Genomic DNA, 22,223 nt, shown 5'->3' on the forward strand with positions numbered 1-22,223 from the left:
TTGCTCACACGTCTCACTTTGGAGCTGTATCATTTTATTTTACACCAAAAGGGTCCAAACAGAGAAAATCAGAGCCTTCAGTTCCTGTGATGATAGACGAGAACCACCTGGGATACTAGGAGCATATGGCAAACGCAATAGAGCAAATACTGGAACTGTAAGATGTTAACTTTGCAATGTTCAAACAGCAGTAGCTGGTCAACGTTCTGATTAGCCCGTCAATCAGGGCTGGGTTTCACCTACTTTTTCAAAAACCTACTTTTAATGGAAGTCAATGGAACCAGATGTCTTTCCAAGTGATTTTGGGCCGTTTCTTTTGGTCCATTCATCATGAAATTTACACACAATGTAAAGATCAGCAGGCGTTTTCAAATTATGACAAAAACTGAAAAACATCAAAAATAGAGATATGAGGTTTTCTTACGACAGCAGCGATATGGAACGTTCAACCTGATAAACTTCAATGTTTTTTTTCATAAATAAACTTGGATGTAATACTTGGATGCAAATTTGGATGTCATACTTGGATGTAAAATTAGCATGAAGGGGAAGGCTAAGTCCTTTATCAGTGAGGATTTGCCAAAAATGCATAAGTAAAAATGCAAAATTAAAAAAAAATGTTCCTCAACCACAGACTTCAAAGAGGGTCTAATATCATGAAAAGATCCAGAGAAATCCCCATGTGTGAAGAACAAGGCTGAAAAACCACAAATGATGAGATAGAGATCACCGCATGGGCTAGGGAATGCTTGGAAAAACACGGCTAGTGTATCGTGGAGGATACAGTGCACGTATTTATTTGTGTTTATTTATATTCACACCAGAAATAAAGTGAGAGAACATTTTAGCGAGGCTGTAGAGCGTCCAGCTACGCTGCAGCTTACAATCATAATCCATTCCTATCATGCAGTCAACAGCAGGAGCTTTGATTTTACAAGCCAGCAGGACAACATGACCAGAAATATTCAAATACTGATCTATCCTACTATTACTAATACTGATACAATAACAAACACCATGCACTTAACATGCCAACACACAAACCGAGAGCAACTTGTCACAATTACAGGCAATTATGAGTCAATTTAGATAAATGGTGTCACAAATGAGAGGATAATTATGAATAACATGTCCAACTATTATGACTCATGAATCAAAATCATGTACATGAGCCTCATGACAAAGAGATGATGATCTGGCCCATTCCTTTCACAGAGAAAGAGAGAGAGGGAGAGAGAGAGACAGGGAGAGAGAGAGAGGGACAGAGAGAGTGGAGAGAGAGAGAGAGAAAGAAAGAGAGAGAGAGAGAGAAAGAGAGAGGGGGAGAGAGAGAGTGGAGAGAGAGAGGGAGAGAGAGTGGAGAGAGAGAGGGAGAGAGAGTGGAGAGAGAGAGAAAGAAAGAAAGAGAGAAAGTGGAGAGAGAGAGAGAGAGAGAGAGAGAGAGAGAGAAGGGGAGAGAGAGAGTGGAGAGAGAGAGAAAGAAAGAAAGAGAGAGAGTGGAGAGAGAGAGAGAGAGAGAGAGGGGGAGAGAGAGAGGGAGAGAGAGAGGGGGAGAGAGAGAGGGAGAGAGAGTGGAGAGAGGGAGAGAGAGAGAGAGAGGGAGAGTGGAGAGAGAGAGAGAGAGAGAGAGAGAGAGAGAGAGAGAGAGAGAGAGAGTGGAGAGAGAGAGAGAGAGAGAGAGAGAAAGAGAGAGGGGGAGAGAGAGAGAGAGAGAGAGAGAGAGGGGGAGAGAGAGGGGGAGAGAGAGAGTGGAGAGAGAGAGAGAGAGAGAGAGAGAGAGAGAGAGTGGAGAGAGAGGGGGTGGTGGTGTTGAATTCCGTTATCACTTTATGAAAGTGTTCAGGCTTTGGAAGTTTGGAAGTTTGAAAGTTTCACTGTAGTGCCAACATCAGTAACAGACACACAGACTAGCTGCTGTAAGGATCAGTGTTTTTGTAAAATGTCACATTGTCAAAAAATCCTGATTTTTTTCATTTTTATTTTTCTACACACAGAAGCCGTCCTTTTACACTGAATGAAAACTGAAAATTTAATTATCTCTGGACTAATAAAAATGCTCCAAAAAAATCACCTGGAATAAAACCTGTTTACATTAATCTGGATTATTCTCTTTAGGTCTCTGCTGTACTACCAGAGATTGACTAGCGTGACGTTCAGCCAATCCTATAAGACCTCATTCACTCTAACCCAATCATATCCGACCTTATTCGCTGTAAGCCAATCATATCAGACCTGAGGGCGGGACTCTGTTTATGCACGGCGAGGTAGTCGGTAGCCGAGCTGAGGACAGGATTTAGGCTAAAAGCCCTAAACGAAACGTAACTAAACCTTTAGAATATCTGTGCTATACGGAGTGAAACAGTGCTAAAAGAGTGAATATCCACCTGTATTATGGATTTGTGGCGGATTATGGTCAATATACCCGAATATCTGTCATATTTAGTTAATTTTGGGGTTCAGTGAGGTAAAGAAAAGAGGCTAGGCTAACGCTAACACTAGCTAACGAACGTTAGCACGCAAGCTAACCGGTTTCATCACTTCATAGTGAGTGAACGAACAAGAGGGGTGTAAATAAATGACTGGCAGCTCTTTATATCCTTAGTTTTTAGGTTTATCATCAGTATTTTGGAAATTGACGCCTGTGTTTGCCACATAAGTCGCTGTTAATGCTAAATGTCGGTGAAAGGGACGAAGCCGTTCAGCTTGTTGTCGGGTTTTCCCGCCAGAGTGAAGGTGGTGCAGCATTTAAGGTGGAAAGTTCAGACCAGAAGCTTCAGCTTTGTGTGAAAAGGCCGTAACACAGTTTTATGTCCCTCAGTTCCTCGACCTGTAGATGGAAATGAAGAGGCAGCAGCTCCGTCGGAGGCCAGTCCGATGAGATGTTTACCAGGTAGAACGAAAAAACGCTGAATTGTTCATTATTTCCTTCAGTTCTCGTAAATCCGAGCTTAATAAAGTGAATGTGTTCCTAAACGCAGGGAGAGAGGGAGAAGCTGAAGGAGGCTGACAGGACTGAAGGAGCAGGTCTGGTGGAGGTTAGTGGTCCAGAGGAAAGTGAGGGAAAGAGCTGTATAAGCTTTCAGTTTAAATTAATATTGAATTAAATTTACTTAACTGAGAAAATGTACTTGTCGCCATGACCGTGACATTGTGTCACCTGGCAAAATCGCACTGTGACACTGAGCTGATCTTCACCGATCAGGCAGAACATCATGACCACCTCCCTGTTTCTACGCTCACTGTCCACCTTATCAGCTCCACTGACCGTATAGCTGCACTCTGTAGTTCTACAGTTACAGACTGTAGTCCATCTGTTTCTCTGATACTCTGTTACCCTGTTCTTCAGTGGTCAGGACCCCCATGGACCCTCACAGAGCAGGGTGTGGATCAATTTTGCTTGGTGGACTATTCTCAGTCCAGCAGCGACACTGAGGTGTTTAAAAGGTGTGTCTGATCCACTCGTACGAGCGCAGCACACACTAACACACAAGCACCACGTCAGTGTTACTGCAGTGCTGAGAATGACCCACCACCCAAATAGCACCTGCTCTGTGAGGGTCCATGGGGGTCCTGACCACTGAAGAACAGGGTAACAGAGTATCAGAGAAACAGATGGACTACAGTCTGTAACTGTAGAACTACAGAGTGGAGCTGATCAAATGGACAGTGAGCGTAGAAACAAGGAGGTGGTCAGAACGTTATGGCTGATCTGTGTAAATACCACAATGAAGCTACCAGGAGGTTGTAATCTCAGAGCACGTAAGAGATTGAAGTGAAGGGGCATCAGCAGCAGGTGGGCAAGCCCATGAAATCATCCGGAGTAATGCAGCCTTCATTCCGAGCGTCTAAATGAATTTCGGGGCCGGCGTGTCCTCTGCGCCCTTCCTAACAGGCTGAGGGGCTGTGTGTGTGAGAAACGAGTGCTGTAATGAAAGATTAGAGCGCAGCACCTGCGCTCCCCTGCACTGTTTACCATACATTCACCTTCAGCTCATCCTTCTCTCCTCCCCGCCGCTCTACTCCAACAAGCACACCAGCACACACCACTGCACCAGCACACACACACACACCCCTCTGCACCTGCTCTCCCGATCTGCTTTACCTGCACAACACTCAAAGGGTTAAAGTGGGAGTTTCAGTTTTATTTTTCAGCAGACGTTTCTTCCCTCCGCTGTCTTCTCTTACAGGGATGTACACAAAGTCATTCACGTCAGATTTGGAGTGCAACGACTGATTGTAGAGCCTCTCTTTACAGTGGTGGTGGTAGGAACCAGGGGTCGCCAGGAAAACAGGATATAATCGTTTTATTTACCATCCAGAAACAGCCAGTGAGCCTCCACACGTCTGTGTTTTATATGGAAGGTTGATGGTAAAATCGTGGAAAATCTGAATCGAGTCTTCTTTAAGGGCTGGTTTGCCTCGCAGCTCACTACCTGTCACGTTCCACCAGAATATAAAACATAAAATGTTGTCATTGTATTTATAACCCTTTCATTTAACAACACTCTGAGGGAGATTATAGAGGACGTCTGGTTCCCATCACCACCACAGTGAACATGTGCTGTGACCGCATGTTTCTCTACATCAGAGCATTTCAGACCACTCTGAATGAGTCTGTTTACATCTTAACCATTAAATTATGAATAACAGAAATAAAACAGGAATAAATACTTACTCTGACAAAGAGGAAAGTCACATTAAAGCCTTTAAACTAGCAAAATGTACTGCCTTTCTGGTTTTAGGCTGATGTAATGATGTATCTCGGTGTTTTAGGACGATTTAGTGATTTATCTTTGTGTTTTTAGGCTGATTTAATGATTTATCTCAGTGTTTTAGGATGATTTAGTGATTTATCTTTGAGTTGTAGGCCGATTTAATGATTTATCTCGGCGTTTTAGGCTGATTTAATGATTTATCTTTGCCTTTTAGGTCGATTTAATGATATATCTTTGTGTTTTTGGTCGATTTAGTGATTTACCTTTGCGTTTTAAGTTGTAAGATGTAGATGTTAAGATGTAAAGATTTGTCTTTGCGTCTTGGGCCGATTTATTGATTTATCTTTGTGCTTAGCATGTTTAGCTTTGACGTTGACACATGGATGTGCTGCTTATCCACCTGTTCCTGCCCTCCGTTTGGCACTCGCTGGCTTCAGATCCGTTTTCATTACATAACCCTAAACCGGTCTAGTTACCATGGGTGCCAGTATAATTTATTATCAAAATGACTGCGACCTTAATAAAAGTCTGTCCAATCAGCAGGGTCAAACGAGCTGGTGGGAAATTACTCTACATTTGTGCCTTCAGGAAAATGATAGATGATTCCGGTGTGTTAACTGACCCTTTTTATTCCCCCCACCAGCGCGAGACTTTTAGACTGGACTGTAATCCTCAGCTGATCAACATGCAGCTGTTTTCAGCTATAGGCTGATTCGTCTGCACCAGCTGTAACACGCTTAGCACAGCGAACATGCGTGTAAAAAGTCTTGGTTCAGCACTATTTAGCACCCAGTTGCTGGGCAGAGTCTTAAGAATACAACACAATTATAATGTATAATAACTATATAATTATAATAACTATTTTACATTTAGATACGTGGTACTATGGTGGTCTTTTTGCATTGATTAATGGGGGATGCAGTCCGAGACAAAGTGCACCTATATGGCAGGTGTTTCTGATAGACTGGCCACTGAGTATGAATATTTAATGTGGTGTTTCTGTTGTTTTGTACATATTTTTGTATGTATGAATATATGAATGATGTGATTACGGCCGACCAGTTCTGTCATCCCGAGCATCACAACCCCTTGCAGTTTAGAGCATCTCAAGTAGGGCTGGGTATCGTTCGATACTTTCAATTTGATATCAATATCAAAACGATACTTTTTCCGATAATTGTGACAAAAAAAATACAAAAAGGAATAATAATTATTATTATTATTATTATTATTATTATTATGATTTTCTTTTTCTATTACCTAACCAGGCAGGCATTAGTGCGTTTGACAGCATATCTAAGGATGGGGGGGGGCTGATACTCGGGTTTTAACATTTTTGTTCCACTGTTATTGGTATGCCATAGCGGGATAAAACAATTTATCTACCCCATGTATTCTACCTAAATCAGGGGCAATCAGCAGTCGAAAAGGGCTTTAACAGTAAACCTGGTTACTGCTCTGTGGCATCTTCCCTCCTCTCAACTGACGTCCTTAGCTTTTCTGCCACAGTGGAAGGGGTTGTTTCTCTGTGGGCATTAGAGCAAGGAGAACTGGCCCTGGTCAAAGCCCTCACCTCCAGCACGAAAACGATATGCAAGTAGCTAACAGGGCTCGTTTATGAAACCTACAGAAAGCTGGCAGACGGCACAGTAACGAGCGTTTGTTTTCTCTGGCAAAGCGAGAAAGGGCCACAGTAAACTGTTAACTTGATATTTTATCACTGGAAACACTGGAAACACTGGTGTCTGCGTGTGGTTCTAATATATTTAGCCCAGATTCTGGCATCTCCGGTGGCGACACAGTGCTGTTCTTCATGCGGTCGAAAATTCTGCAGTTTTCTTGATGGAGATTAATTCCATGCGTAATCAAATATTTAATCAGATTTGACGTATTACCTATTATGGGTAATACAAGCCACTATCTTGAGGCACTTGTTGCACCTGGAACTGTTAATTTTTTTAGTAGTAGAGCCAGACTTTCGACCTCTTCGAGATATTTAGCCAGCTGCCGGCAAAGATACTTTGTTCGGTGCCTTTTTGGTATTGAATTTCAGTACCCAGCCCTTACCGCAACCTTAGTTTGCATCTAGGGCTTCTTAACCGGTATAGTATAGTGGATAACACTTCTGCCTTCTGTGCTGTAGACTGGGGTTCAGCCATCTGTCTGGGTGAGCACCCTACACCATAAGAGTGAGTCCTTGGGTAAGACTCCTAACACTGCCTTCACCTACCTGTGTGAAATGACTACAATTGAAGGTGGCTCTGGATAAGTGCATCTGCCAAATGCCGTGAATGTGAATGCAAACCACTGGGCTGTGGACCCCAACTGGACTGCAAAACACTACAGACCACGGGCTCCCCACTGGTCTGTAGTGGGCCGTCAATGCCGAAAAATCAATGGCTAAATAATAAGAATGGAAATGTTTTCAAATGGTAAACAGTATTAGCCCCTTAACGTTCCAGGTTTAATTCATGCAAAAGTTTATTCAGCAACTGAAAGGACTTTGGTGCAAACGAAGAGCTTCTTAGATGAAGTGTGACGTAAAACTTTGGGCCTGCTGTTTGAGTTGATCACCCATGAGTGCCTGATTTCTGAAGTATAACAAGCTGATGTTATTCAGAGATAAACTTTGTACATCGCAGGTTTAGGCACCCAAGCTTCAGAAGGAAAACCCCCCAAAAACAAACTAAGTGAAAAGGCTTGCTTAAAACACGCTTTCAGGTGATAAATAAGGCGGGCCTTGAGGTATAAAAGGTTGAGCCGCCCTGATTTGGAGCGTTAACCACAAATTAGAAGAGTGTATTAGATGTTCACCACTCTGTGGCTCTAAAATCACAGAATGTGCCTGCAGAACAGCCTCTGCTGCATTTATCTTCATTGCCCTCGAGGGAAATACAGTGTGTCCACAATAACGCTGATCAGGTGTTTTCTGGAAAGCTCTCTCGAACACACTCCCACTCTTCAAACATTGCATAAATATTCAGACCCCTTTACTCAGGCCAGGCTTTATTAATTCAGCTGCACAGTATTACCTTAACAGGCCTCCTGTTTGGTTGGTCTGTACTGACAGTAATGCACAGTGTTTCCTTCAGAATTGATCACGTGCCCTATATCCTACACCAAAAGTCCAAAAGTCACCAATAGGTGGACCGCGGTCTGAGTTCGGACCCAGACGGAGGGCTAAGGGCTAAGTGGTAGGGATGAGGGGTGAAATGGGACTGGGCCTGAATGCATATTCCCAATACTTGTGTTCCACTACATCCCAGCCCCGGTCAGAGATGAAGGCCCGGCACTGGGGTCGTGTTTTGTGGCTGTGGTGGTGTTAGCTGTGAAGTGGGGAGCCGTTTACATGAGTCACCGTTTTGTTTTTCCACCATGTCCTACACAGGAAATGACTGATGTACCTCAAGGAGGACGACTGATTCCACAACGCTGGCTCTGTGTATCCAAGCGGTGATGCATTGCCTGGGATTCGAGGCCAACATTTGTATGGGTGAGTGAATATTCACAGTGAGTGAGTCTCATTTAAGGCAGAGAGGCTCGTTCTGGGAGAAGCTCGGTCCCTGTAGAGGCCTCAGTGTGAGGAAGAGTTAATTATTACACTTCGCAGCCTAAATCTAAAGAGACCAAGTGTGAATATGTGTGAGAATCTTCTGCAGATCGTAGATATATTGAGTGAAATGAGCTAAAACATTGTTCTTTTCAGCCGCAACACACAGTTGTAGTCATGTGCAGCCATCCTGCCGTGCTGGGTATTGAATAGAATCTGCTGGGTCCTGACTGTGGTTGAGTGTTTCTGGGAAACGGTAAGGAAACTAAAGCTGAAACGCTAAAAGCATTGATCCCTAATCCGCACGCTGGCTGCTAGGGCTGCACAATAAAGGCTGCAGTGAGGATCACGATTATATATCACAAACATTCAGCCAGTTTAGGAACAAAAGGACTTGACTGCATGTTTAAAAAAAAAAAAAACAGCAATTTTAGCCGTAACATTAAAACCACCTGCTTGTTTCAACATTGTCCTTTTTTTTATCTCCACTTACTGTATAGCTGCACTCTGTAGTTCTACAGTTACAGACTGTAGTCCATCTGTTTCTCTGATACTCTGTTACCCTGTTCTTCAGCGGTCAGGACCCCCATGGACCCTCACAGAGCTGGTACTATTTGGGTGGTGGGTCATTCTCAGCACTGCAGTGACACTGACATGGTGGTGGTGTGTTAGTGTGTGTTGTGCTGGTCTGAGTGGATCAAACACAGCAGTGCTGCTGGAGTTTTAAACAATGTGTCCATCCACTGTCCACTCTATTAGACACTCCTACCTTGTCAGTCCACCCTGTAGATATAAAGTCAGAGACAACAGCTCATCTGATGTTTGTGTTGATCATCCTCCTGTCCTTCATAAGTGGTCACAGGACGCTGTTGGCTGGATATTTTGGTTGGTGGACTCTGCTGGGGTCCATCAGAGATACTGAGGTGTTTAAAAACTCCAGCAGCACTGCTGTGTCTGATCCACTCAGACTGGCGCAACACACACTAACACACCACCACCACATCAGTGTTACTGCAGTGCTGAGAATGACCCACCACCCAAATAGTACCTGCTTTGTGAGGGTCCATGGGGGTCCTGACCACTGAAGAACAGGGTAACAGAGTATCAGAGAAACAGATGGACTACAGTCTGTAACTGTAGAACTACAGAGTGCAGCTATACGGTCAGTGGAGCTGATAAAACGGTCATAATGTTATACCTGATTGGTGTATGTCACCGTCATGCCACGGCATGCATTTACATACAGTCCAGTTCACTCTCAACTCCTTTCTGATGTAGCCTGTGTTAAGCCTCCTCAGAAACGATAATTAATACAGATGCTTGTATATTTATCCACCACTGATTGTTTCTCATCTGTCAAAAGAGCTCATTAATGGGAAACTGGCTTGTGACATTGATTTATCAACTACTTATGCAGGTATTTTAGAGTTTGTCTATTAAGTAATTTATTTCTTGAAAACATTTGTCTTTATAACAAAGTCCCTTCACTGGTAAATTCAAATTTTGGAGTTTAAATTGCTCAGAATTGCACATAATGTGGTCATGTGGGCAATTTTGTGGTTGTAGCATTGGAATAATTGTATAATGTACTGATTCCTGAGCAGTTTGGTTCTTGTTTTGTTTGCGCACATGCAGAGATTTTGGATTAAAGGTGTAATTAATTAATTTATTATTTAATTATTTCCAAAAATCATAAGAACCAAGACTTGACATTACAGAGCTTTTTGTTGTTTTTAAAACAGCTTTTTTAAACATGATAGCAGCTATTTTCATGAAAATGCCATGATAACCAAATGTAGCATTCCAGCCTGGGACTTTATGTCCCTGTGCAATCTGGAAGACATTCCGACCCTCTAGTTACATTCAGTTTCTATACAGACAGATTTGGTTGGTCCCGGAGTGCCAGCGAAGTACTACAGTTTGCTTATGCCAGAGAATGTCTAGTGAGGAGAACTGCACCTCTATAACATCTCTATAACACTAGGGGGCGCTTCTGAAAGATTCTAAAATTAATGGCCTGAAAAGAAGCCTTTGGGCAAAACTGTAGCTTGTACATGGTTAATAATATTAAACGGATGAATCCATTTGCTTACTCAACACAGAACAACACAAAATATGCCAACACTGCTGTCATATTCTTTGAAAGCTTTTCAACTCCACTTACAGGACTTTGTAACAGTGCCTTAAGTACATTCTTGATGTCAGTGAACACAAACCACTTTACTCAGCCAAAGAGCTTATCAGTTCGCCAGTCATTCAGCCCTCAGTACATAGCTCACCAAAAAAACCAGCACTAAGCACACCGTTTGCCAACCAATCAACACTCAGTAGTAATAACACTAAACAATCAACACTGAGCACTTGCAAATCAATCAGCACTCAGCACACAGCTCCCCAACCATTCGGCGCTTAGTAGCAGTAATGCCAACCAATCAGCACTCAGTAGCAGTAATGCCAGCCAATCAGCACTCAGTAGCAGTAATGCCAACCAATCAGCACTCAGTAGCAATAATGCCAACCAATCAGCACTCAGTAGCAGTAATGCCAACCAATCAGCTCTCAGTAGCAGTAATGCCAACCAATCAGCACTCAGTAGCAATAATGCCAACCAATCAGCACTCAGTAGCAGTAACGCCAACCAATCAGCACTCAGTAGCAGTAATGCCAACCAATCAGCACTCAGTAGCAATAATGCCAACCAATCAGCACTCAGTAGCAGTAACGCCAACCAATCAGCACTCAGTAGCAATAATGCCAACCAATCAGCACTCAGTAGCAGTAATGCCAACCAATCAGCACTCAGTAGCAATAATGCCAACCAATCAGCACTCAGTAGCAGTAATGCCAACCAGTCAGCACTCAGTAGCAATAATGCCAACCAATCAGCACTCAGTAGCAGTAATGCCAACCAATCAGCACTCAGTAGCAATAATGCCAACCAATCAGCTCTCAGTAGCAGTAATGCCAACCAATCAGCACTCAGTAGCAGTAATGCCAACCAATCAGCACTCAGTAGCAGTAATGCCAACCAATCAGCACTCAGTAGCAGTAATGCCAACCAATCAGCTCTCAGTAGCAGTAATGCCAACCAATCAGCACTCAGTAGCAATAATGCCAACCAATCAGCTCTCAGTAGCAGTAATGCCAACCAATCAGCACTCAGTAGCAGTAATGCCAACCAATCAGCACTCAGTAGCAGTAATGCCAACCAATCAGCGCTCAGTAGCAGTAATGCCATCCAAATAAAACTCCTTTTATTTCTGAGGTGGAAGCATTCCAGGCAGGGATTCTTTGTTATTCCTTTGTAACTAACATTTGTGGAATACCTTCAGCTTTTGCTCTTAGTTCATTAGCCAGCTTGCTGAGGAGTGAGGGAGAGTTTTTTTTTTTTTTTTTGGCAGCTGGATTTGGATTGGATTTCAGTTTTATTTCTTGCCTGGCAAACCTGCACATACTGTGATAATAATGGGCAAATGCATAAATCTCTATCACTGCCAGGTTCAGTCAAACACTGTCATTCCTACTAATCACAGCTATGGGTTTAGTGAGGAAATTAATACCCCCCCCCAATTGTTAAACAACATTGGAGACTCAGGACGAGACCCAGACTCAAACCTGAGACTTAAGACTTGCCTTGGATTCACATCCCAGACTTGACTCAAAGTCACACATCAGAGACTCAAAATTTGACTTGTATGCGTACCTTGGAAATTCTAACTTGCCCTCAAGAAACTTGTGACTCCGCTCACAGATTGAACGCCAGACTCCAGACTCAGATTTGCACCCCAAAGACTTGGATTCACACCTCAGAGACTCTAGAATAGGACTGGCATCCCAGAGACTAGAGACTGACTCGCACCCCAGAGACTAGAGACTAGAACTCGTACCCCAGAGACTCGAGACTAGGACTCGCACTCCAGAGACTCGAGACTAGGACTCGCACCCCAGAGACTCGAGACTAGGACTCGCACCCCAGAGACTCGAGACTAGGACTCGCACCCCAGAGACTCTTGTGCGAATTTTCCCGTTCCACCTTAAATGTTGGCAGTATTCTGAACTCAAACGTCGCCTATGAAAGAATTGTATGCACAATTGTTATGACGCGTGTTTGTTATGATGGTAGTGATGAAGAGTGCATTTTTAGTGGGTCTACACACATCTAGCGGGTTTCTTAGTGGGCAAACAGTGTATACCGGCATATCACGTAGACTACGCCACTGCAGAACTTCGAGGCAGAGGCTGCACTGAATAACACAACCAATCGGCTCCCAGCACAGCGTTAACACTGCCACAGCCCCACTACAGACGGTCCGCAATGAGACAGTAGCTCCATCTGTGTGTGCTGCAGTGGAGCTGCTTCACCTCACTGCCTCAGTCTGATAGGATATGTAACTGCGGAGACTCGCAGGGAGGAAAGAGAACAGATCATGGACGAGAACGAGTTAAGAAAGGAAACTGCGGCACCAGCCTATCCGTCATCTGCATCGTCCGCCACTACAGCTGTAAATGATGGTTATTTCTAGAATCCGTTAGTGACAAATCTATTAACTATTATTTGATTATCGGACTAATCAAAGTGTCATGCCTTACGTGGTCTCCTCACACTTCATCCTGTCACTGCACCAACATTCAAAGTTCCTTCTGTGTGACAAATGATTCTCCTTTTATGGTGCAGTGAAATATCGCCCCCTACGCTTCCTGTAGTGCATTACAGTCTGTCAGAGCGACTGTGTGGATCATATGAACATTATAGAGCTTTTTAAATGAAACAGTAGAAGCCGTATCGCCCCCTACGCTTCCTGTAGTGTATTACAGTCTGTCAGAGCGACTGTGTGGATCATATGAACATTATAGAGCTTTTTAAATGAAACAGTAGAAGCCGTATCGCCCCCTACGCTTCCTGTAGTGCATTACAGTCTGTCAGAGCGACTGTGTGGATCATATGAACATTATAGAGCTTTTTAAATGAAACAGTAGAAGCCGTATCGCCCCCTACGCTTCCTGTAGTGTATTACAGTCTGTCAGAGCGACTGTGTGGATCATATGAACATTATAGAGCTTTTTAAATGAAACAGTAGAAGCCGTATCGCCCCCTACGCTTCCTGTAGTGTATTACAGTCTGTCAGAGCGACTGTGTGGATCATATGAACATTATAGAGCTTTTTAAATGAAACAGTAGAAGCCGTGTCGCCCCCTACGCTTCCTGTAGTGTATTACAGTCTGTCAGACTGACTGTGTGGATCATATGAATATTATAGAGCTTTTTAAATGAAACAGTAGAAGCCGTATCGCCCCCTACGCTTCCTGTAGTGTATTACAGTCTGTCAGAGCGACTGTGTGGATCATATGAACATTATAGAGCTTTTTAAATGAAACAGTAGAAGCCGTATCGCCCCCTACGCTTCCTGTAGTGTATTACAGTCTGTCAGAGCGACTGTGTGGATCATATGAACATTATAGAGCTTTTTAAATGAAACAGTAGAAGCCGTATCGCCCCCTACGCTTCCTGTAGTGTATTACAGTCTGTCAGAGCGACTGTGTGGATCATATGAACATTATAGAGCTTTTTAAATGAAACAGTAGAAGCCGTATCGCCCCCTACGCTTCCTGTAGTGTATTACAGTCTGTCAGAGCGACTGTGTGGATCATATGAACATTATAGAGCTTTTTAAATGAAACAGTAGAAGCCGTATCGCCCCCTACGCTTCCTGTAGTGTATTACAGTCTGTCAGAGCGACTGTGTGGATCATATGAACATTATAGAGCTTTTTAAATGAAACAGTAGAAGCCGTATCGCCCCCTACGCTTCCTGTAGTGTATTACAGTCTGTCAGAGCGACTGTGTGGATCATATGAACATTATAGAGCTTTTTAAATGAAACAGTAGAAGCCGTATCGCCCCCTACGCTTCCTGTAGTGTATTACAGTCTGTCAGAGCGACTGTGTGGATCATATGAACATTATAGAGCTTTTTAAATGAAACAGTAGAAGCCGTATCGCCCCCTACGCTTCCTGTAGAGTATTACAGTCTGTCAGAGCGACTGTGTGAAACTTTTTTTATAGTGTCATATGAAACATTTAGCTGTCCACTACATCATGATTAATAGACTAATGAACACGGTCCAAAATTACATAAAATAAAAATAAAACCCTGTTACATTAATGAACATTAAAGGCTGTTAAGACCATTTCTGAACCAAGTTTTGTTATGATTATAGTGATATGAACAATAGGAAGAACCAAGGACTTTTGTTTTAAGGAAAATGGCACAACAGCGTGTGAACATTTCCGCTCAGTTGGCATTTAGTCAACAGTAGTAATCCGATCAAGACATTTACATGCACTTGGGTGATCGGATAATGGGGAAACTCCGGGTCTCCATGAGTCAGGCAGTAATCAGATTTCTCTTCTGCAACCAGCCAATAAACTCGCAGAAGACAACGTGACGTAAATGTGATGTAAGACTCAAACGTGATGCCGCGGCTTTTTCTTGCCACTTTACCTGAAAAAATGAACATATATCATCTAGAGTGTGGGCTGGAGGTTCGGGAACTGGCCCTGTGACCGGAAGGTCGCCGGTTCGATCCCCAGAGCCGACAGCACATGACTGAGGTGTCCCTGACCAAGACACCTAACCCCCAACTGCTCCCCGGGTGCTGTGGATAGGGCTGCCCACCTCTCCGGGCAAGTGTGCTCACTGCCTCCTAGTGTGTGTGTGTTCACTAGTGTGTATGTGGTGTTTCACTTCACGGATGGGTTAAATGCAGAGGTGGAATTTCCCCATTTGTGGGATTAAAAAAGTAACACTTAACTTAGAGCAGAGGTCACTAATAGGCGGACCACGGTCCGAGTCCGGACCCAGACGCTGTCCTATGCGGACCTGATCCTGTAACCGATAAACTCTGGTTAATTTTGAAAGGGTGGTCCTGTTTTAATCAGAGTAACTTTTCTAGCCTTTACGGCGCTGGTTTAGCAGCCGGGGAAACTCCCATTCATTGTGCATATCCCACGTGACACTACTCAGCCAATGAGGTCTGTGCATTACGATGAGCACTGACGCATAATGAAAGCCAGGCGTTTATCATGTTCCGGACCTTCGCTTGAGGAAATTTTCTCTGACTGGACCTTATTGAATTTTAATTAAAGACTTCTGATCTAGAAGATGAAGATTTTTAAATCCTTCGTTTCGCAAGGCATGTATTTCGCTCCAAAAGCGTTGTGCCGCGTCTCACGGCAACGCTGCTCGCTCATTTCCGGTACTGCCGTCTGTTTTCGCACATGTCCAGACTGAGAAATCTGACAGAAATCAGAGTAAGAGTTCACTGATGGATCTGATTGCTGAGCTAAAACGCAGCCTCTTCATCAGATTTCTGGATCTTACTCCGATCTAAGAAATCAGTGTGCTGTTTACGTGACCATTTGATTGATCAGATACCTGCAGAAATCAGATTATGATCAGATTACTGAGTGCATGTAAACTGTTGCATCTGTAGTGGCTCTACATTTAGCGCACACACCTGAGGCCGAGCGTGTAGAGCCCCGGCCGCTGAGGGCCTCTTTCTGCAAAATCATTTATTTGCTAAATTGCCCCAGAATAAAAAGAGCTGATCTCAGTCAGAGGTTTCATCCCCAGGCTTATTACAACACTCCAGCTGATTAGAGGAGGAGGTGGTGGGGGTGGGGGGGGTTATTCCTCTCTCTTTTTCCATAAATTGTGCACATTTGCAGATTGTGTGGGGAAAAAAAACCTGTGTTAAAAGGGTTTTTACCTGCACTCTACAGATCAGTATCACAGTGCAACTGAACTGGAGTAAACAGTGATGGAGTAAAGTGCTGAACTGAAGTCATTCATCATCTCCACCCTGATAACACAGACTGCACTGGGCTGTAGACACCGTTTCCCCTCAAATGAAGGGCATTAATGGGGAGTTTCTCCCTCTGCTGCAGTAACAGCCTCTGCTCTTACACTGCACTCTTCAAAAACACGGTTCTTCACTAAAGGCAGTGGTTCCACTTAGAACCACGAGCTATATATAGAACCACTTCAAATGTTTATTTAGCAACAAATATAGTTCATCTAGGGTTACAAGCTTGACATCATAAGAGCAGAACCCTTCTGGTGCTATGTAGAACCGTGTACAACTCTGTCTCCATCAGTCGAAGACCCATTAGCTCATGCGAAAAAACATTTTAAGCGTGAAAATTTCTACATGGAACTTATGGTTCTTCGCATCTTTGAAGAACCATATAGTAGATGTTAAATCTCCAGACTGATCGGTGAGTTATATATGGTTCTATATTGAGTTCTACTGTTACAAGCTCGACATTGTAACTATAGCAGAACTCTTTTTGGAGCTATGCAGAACCATCTACAGTACATTCTCCATCAATCTGAGGAACCAGTTGACCATGCAGTGAACCATTTAAGCATGAAATGGTTCTAAACAGAACTCATGGTTCTGAATAGAACCATTGTCTCTACTTAAGAACCCTTGAATGAACATCTTTTTTAAGTGCGATGTTGGAAATGGTTCTTCAGATTGACCGGTGAGTTATATATGGTTCTGAACAGAACCACTGCCTTTACGGAATAACCCTTGGAGAACCATCTTTTGTAAGTGTGTCGATGTTGGAAATGGTTCTTCAGATTGACCGGTGTGTTAGATGTAGTTCTGTATAGAACCTTTTTGAAAAGGTTTGACATTTGACATAGTAACTGTGACAGAACCCCATTTGGTGCTGTGTAGAACCACACACAGCACACTCTCCACCATTCTGAAGAACCATTTAAGCATGCAAATCGTTTGGATATTCATATAGTGCCACATAGAACCGCTGTCTTTACTAAAGAACCCTCGAAGAACCATCTTGTGCCCCTTTCTGTTGGTGTTTTTCTGTGGAGATCATACAAGACGTGCGCAGTCGTGCTCAGCTGTCCGCAACCGTAAAGCAGCTGGACAGCAGACAGGAGGGCCGTCCGGATATTTTTGGCCTTCGGAGCTGAAGCTGTGTTGGTGTAGTGGATCTGACTCTGTGGTGAATTCACTGCATCACTTTGAAAGCAGCAGATCAGACCCGGCCCAGACGAGCCCTTCAGCAGAAGGTCAGCTGCTCGGCCACGTTGCACGAGCTTCTGCGTGCACTCCAGAAGGCGCGTGCGGCCTGTAATGGTGAGGTGTGTGATGTGTGGTGTTATTAATGTGGGGATGAAGCCCCCCTCCTCCTCTTCCTCCTCCTCCTCCTCCTCTTCCTCCTCCCCCAACCCAAGCTGACATATTCCTGCTCTGGTCACGTGAAGCTTTTTTCTCCTTTTTTCTTTTTTCCCTGCGCACAGGCCCGTGTGCCTCTCTCTCTCTCTCCCTCTCACACACTCACACACACACACACACTCTCTCTCTCACACACACACACACTCTCTCACACACACACACACACTCTCTCTCTCTCTCTCTCTCTCTCACACACACACACTCTCGCTCTCTCACACACTCTCTCTCACACACACTCTCTCTCTCTCTCTCTCACACACACACACACACACACACACACACACACACACTCTCGCTCTCTCACACACTCTCTCTCACACACACTCTCTCTCTCTCTCTCTCTCTCTCTCTCTCTCTCTTTCTCTCTCTCACCCTCCCTCTCCCCCTCACGCAGCCGTTTGCATGCGCGTGTCCATGTGCAATGCAGCGAGCAGCAGCGTCGGTACACAGCGCGCCGCAGTGCATTCATTAGAGCGCGGCTGAAAGAGAGCGTCTCCCTCTCGGCGCGCGGTGCACCCACAACTGCACGAGGACACGACGTACACGCAAAAAAGCGCGAGCTGTGGAGGCGCATCGGCGCGAGCTGCACTGTTTGCTTCCCAATTAAACTGAATTAAATTGTTTTTTAATTATTATTATCTATTTTAGAGATGTGCACCACAACTGCACGCTGACTTCAAAGCATCGCAACTGCAGGCTTGCCCAGCGCGCGCGCGCCTGTCGTCAGCCCCCCCCCCCCCGTTAGTGATGCCGCTCGTTCACTGCACTGCACATGGGCGCGCGCACGCCAATATGCAAATATAAAGAAGGAAAAGAAAAGATCAAACAAGCAGCCCGCGTCATTTAGATAGCAGAGCGAGCATCTTACCTGCTTTTGGCGGAGAGACGTCGAGAGAGAGAGAGAGCGCGTGAGCGCGAGCGCTGGGTGAGCTCACCGGAGTTTGGGCTCCGTTTTGCGTGTCGAGTCTCAGCAGCACACACGCGCGCATGCACGCACATAAAACACACAGCCACTCGCTCTCTCACACACACACACGCGCGCGCGCGCTCCCTCGCTCAGCCTCGCGTCACTGCAACGCGGATTTGGTCCACGGGCGCGTGCGTGCGTGCGGCCGAATGGCGACGCACGCGCTCCTCCTGGCTCCGCCCCCTCTCTCCGCAGAGAGAGATGAAGAGAGAGAGAGAATAAAAGGGGAGAGAGACATAAGCAGTATGTGGTATCTCAGTCTTTAATGGATGTGTAGAGATGATTAGCTCACACTTAATTGCCTCTTCTCACTGTGCGTGTGTGTGTCAGGTTTATGCCACGTTGTGGGGACCCATGATTTGTTCCTACACTCACGTTGTGGGGACCTTTCTTCCACAATGTAAGCAGTTAAAGTTTAAGGTGAGGGTAGGGCTAAAGTTAGGGGTAGGGCTAGGTTTGGGATAAGGTTGGGGTAAGAGTTAGTCTGGTGGTAGTTCTGGTTAAGGTTTGAGTCAGTCTTCAGGAAGTGAATGGTAGTCTATGTAATGTCCCCACAATTCACAAAAACAAGATGAGTGTGTGTGATGTTGGAGCAGACTCGTCCTGCCCAGTTTAGTTCATCCGCTTTCAGAACGGACTTGTGGCCACGGATCAGACTGCACTCACAGGAATGCTCCTCATCTGAAGAGAGAGAGGGAGAGAGGGAGAGGCAGAGAGAAGGGGATGGTAGAGATAAAGTGAGAGATGGTGAAGAGTGAGAGAGAAGGGTGGTGGACAGAATGAGAGAGTGAGTCAGTAAGTTCTGAATTATAGGCGGCTGTTCATGGTGAAATACAATGAAACGTGTGTGTGTGTGCGTGCGTGTGTGCGCAAACACACACACATAAACACACACACAGAGCTATCAAACACACACTACGCCCTTATGAAAAAGCTGGTTAATTTAATAGAGCAGTTTGTTCTTCCTTAAAGTTTCTCTTTTTCTCATCCAACTCTCCCTCTGTCCACTTTCTCCCTCCCTCTGTCCACTTTCTCCCTCCCTCCGTCCACTTTCTCCCTCTGTCCACTTCTTCCCTCCCTCTGTCCACATTCTCCCTCCCTCCCTCCGTCCACTTTCTCCCTCCCTCCCTCCCTCCACTTTCTCCCTTTCTCGTTCCCTCCCTCCCCTTTCTCTTTCCCTCCCTCCCTCCTTCACTCACTTCACTTTCTCCCTCCCTCTGTCCACCTTCTCCCTCCCTCCCTCCACTTTCTCCCTCCCTCCCTCCACTTTCTCCCTCCCTCCGTCCACTTTGTCCATCCCTCCCTCCCTCCCTCCCTCCACTTTCTCCCTCCCTCCCTCCGTCCACTTTCTCCCTCCCTCCGTCCACTTTCTCCCTCCCTCCCTCCACTTTCTCCCTTTCTCGTTCCCTCCCCCCCCTTTCTTTTTCCCTCCCTCCCTCCTTTACTCTCTCCACTTTCTCCCTCCCTCCCTCCTTCACTCACTTCACTTTCTCCCTCCCTCTGTCCACTTTCTCCCTTTCTCGCTCCCTCCCTCCCCTTTCTCCTTACCTCCCTCTCTCCCTCCTTTACTCCCTCCTTTACTCACTCCACTTTCTCTCTCCCTCCCTCACTCCATTTTCTCCCTGTCTCCACTTTCTCCCTCCCTCACTCCACTTTCTCCCTCCCTCCCTCCCTCCTTCACTCACTCCACTTTCTCCCTCCCTGCATCCACTTTCTCCCTCTCTCCCTCCTTCACTCATTCCACGTTCTCCCTTCCCTTTCTCCTCCCTCCCTCCCTCCTTCACTCCCTCAACTTTCTCCTGACCCTCCCTCCCTCTCTCCCTCCCTCCACTTTCTCCCTCTCTCCCTCACTCACTCCACTTTCTCCCTCCCTTCATCCACTTTCTCCCTCCCTCCCTCCTTCACTCATTCCATGTTCTCCCTCCCCTTTCTCCTTCCCTCCCTCCCTCCTTCACTCCCTCCACTTTCTCCCTCCCTCATTCCACTTTCTCCCTCCATCCAGTTTCTCCCTCCCTCCCTCCAGTTTCTCCCTCCCTTCACTTTCTCCCTCGCTCCCTCCCTCCCTCCCTCCACTTTCTCCCTCCCTCATTCCACTTTCTCCCTCCCTCCCTCCATCCAGTTTCTCCCTCCCTCACTCCACTTTCTCCCTCCCTCCCTCCACTTTCTCCCTCCCTCCACTTTCTTCCTGTCTCCCTCCCTCCCTCCCTCCTTCACTCACTCCACTTTCTCCCTCCCTGCATCCACTTTCTCCCTCCCTCCCTCCTTCACTCCCTCCACTTTCTCCCTCCCTACCTCCCTTCACTTTCTCCTTCCCTCCCTCCCTTCACTTTCTCCTTCCTTCCCTCCCTCCCTCCCTCCACTTTCTCCTTCCTTCCCTCCACTTTCTCCCTCCCTCCTTCCCTTACTCCACTTATGCCTTCCCTCCGTCTGCTTTCTTTCTCCATCCCTCCATCCACTTTCTCCCTCACTCCACTTCCTCCCTCACTCACTCCACTTTCTCCCTTCATCCCTCCATCCACTTTCTCTCGCTCCATCCTCTTTCTCCCTCCCTGCATCCACTTTCTCCCTCTCTCACTATGCTTTGTGTTTCCCCTTCCTCTCTCTCTTCCCCCTCCCTCCACCCTCTTTCTCTCTGTCTCCATTTCCCCTCCATTCTCCCTCCCTCTCTCTTCCCTTGTACACTTTCTCCCTCTCTCTGTCCCTCTATTCTTTCTCTTTCCCTCTCTCTTCCCCCTCTGCACTTTCTCTCCCTCTCCCTCCACTCTTTCTGTATCTCTATCTTTATTTCCCCCTCCATTCTCACCCCCACCTCTCTCTCTCTCTCTCTCTCTCTCTCTCTCTCTCTTTCTCTTTCTCTCTTTCTCTCTTTCTCTGTAGAGCGGGGTTGGTTAATGCAGGGTGACAGCTCTTTCATGCATTAATGGTGGTGCTGAAAAGAAAGAAAGCTACACACTCACTCTCTCTCTCTCTCTCTCTCTCTCTCTCTGATCAATCGGTGTGCGTGTTGCCGTAGGGTGAGAGTACACTGTAGCGCACAGCGGAGTGGAGAACAGTGTTTTAATCTAACAGCCCCTGTGTACAACACACACTCACACAGACACTCAGTCCTCAGTGTGCTAAGCTCTCAGTTCCCGCTGCGCATTTATAATAAAGGACTGCAGTCCTTCAACCTGCACAATACAAAAACATCACATCAAACACTGCACACCACACACACAGCACTGAGCAGCACAGACCACCTTTTTATTTATTTAATTCTGGTCAAAACAGACATTAAAGTTATTTACTTTCAGGAGATGTTTCTGAAGAGAACAGATAGAATATAGTCCACCTGCATAAGGATGGAGGACGTCAAATGAATTTCCAAAACTAGAGTTAAAAAAAATTATTAAAAGCTACAAAGAAGAGGCTCCTAACAGCCACCTGGAAGACCTGGTCGACCCCAAAACTGCCCCCATCAGATAAACAGCACTGTGAAAGCTTTGATCTCTGAGAGAGAGGAGAAGATCAAGCTGCTTCAGATCTGAGAACATCCACAGGTGTTTCTGTCCATCCTTCCACTGTGAGAAGACCACTCAGCGCTGTGGGTCTGAAAGGACGTGTAGCTGTTCAAGAAGAACCTCACTGAGAAAAGGAGACGGACACATCAAACAAAGAAGCTGAATGATGGACTGACCACCCCAGAGTCCAGACCTCAGCACCACTGAATGGGTTTGATTACTT

General features: G+C 45.5%; 1 protein-coding gene and 1 long non-coding RNA gene across 3 annotated transcripts in view; one reads left to right on the top strand and one right to left on the bottom strand.

Moving 5' to 3' along the window:
* The window catches only part of cacng8b (calcium channel, voltage-dependent, gamma subunit 8b), a 40,891-nt gene extending 22,269 nt beyond the window's left edge, over nucleotides 1-18,622 (bottom strand). Inside the window, exon 1 of the mRNA XM_017714605.2 lies at nucleotides 18,402-18,622. The gene's annotated coding sequence lies outside the window, so the exon portion shown is untranslated. The remainder of the gene's footprint in view (nucleotides 1-18,401) is intronic.
* LOC108437487 lies at nucleotides 2,217-16,610 on the top strand. 2 transcript variants are annotated; one of them, XR_001858627.2, is made up of 5 exons: nucleotides 2,217-2,318; nucleotides 2,819-2,890; nucleotides 2,979-3,035; nucleotides 8,104-8,208; nucleotides 16,047-16,610. It is a non-coding gene; the product is annotated as an uncharacterized LOC108437487 (long non-coding RNA). The 2 variants fall into 2 exon arrangements; XR_001858629.2 differs by lacking the exon at nucleotides 16,047-16,610 and adding an exon at nucleotides 8,422-8,496.
* Nucleotides 18,623-22,223: the final 3,601 nt, after the last annotated feature.

The sequence above is a fragment of the Pygocentrus nattereri genome, chromosome 3 (assembly GCF_015220715.1).
Source record: "Pygocentrus nattereri isolate fPygNat1 chromosome 3, fPygNat1.pri, whole genome shotgun sequence".
Taxonomy (NCBI): domain Eukaryota; kingdom Metazoa; phylum Chordata; class Actinopteri; order Characiformes; family Serrasalmidae; genus Pygocentrus; species Pygocentrus nattereri.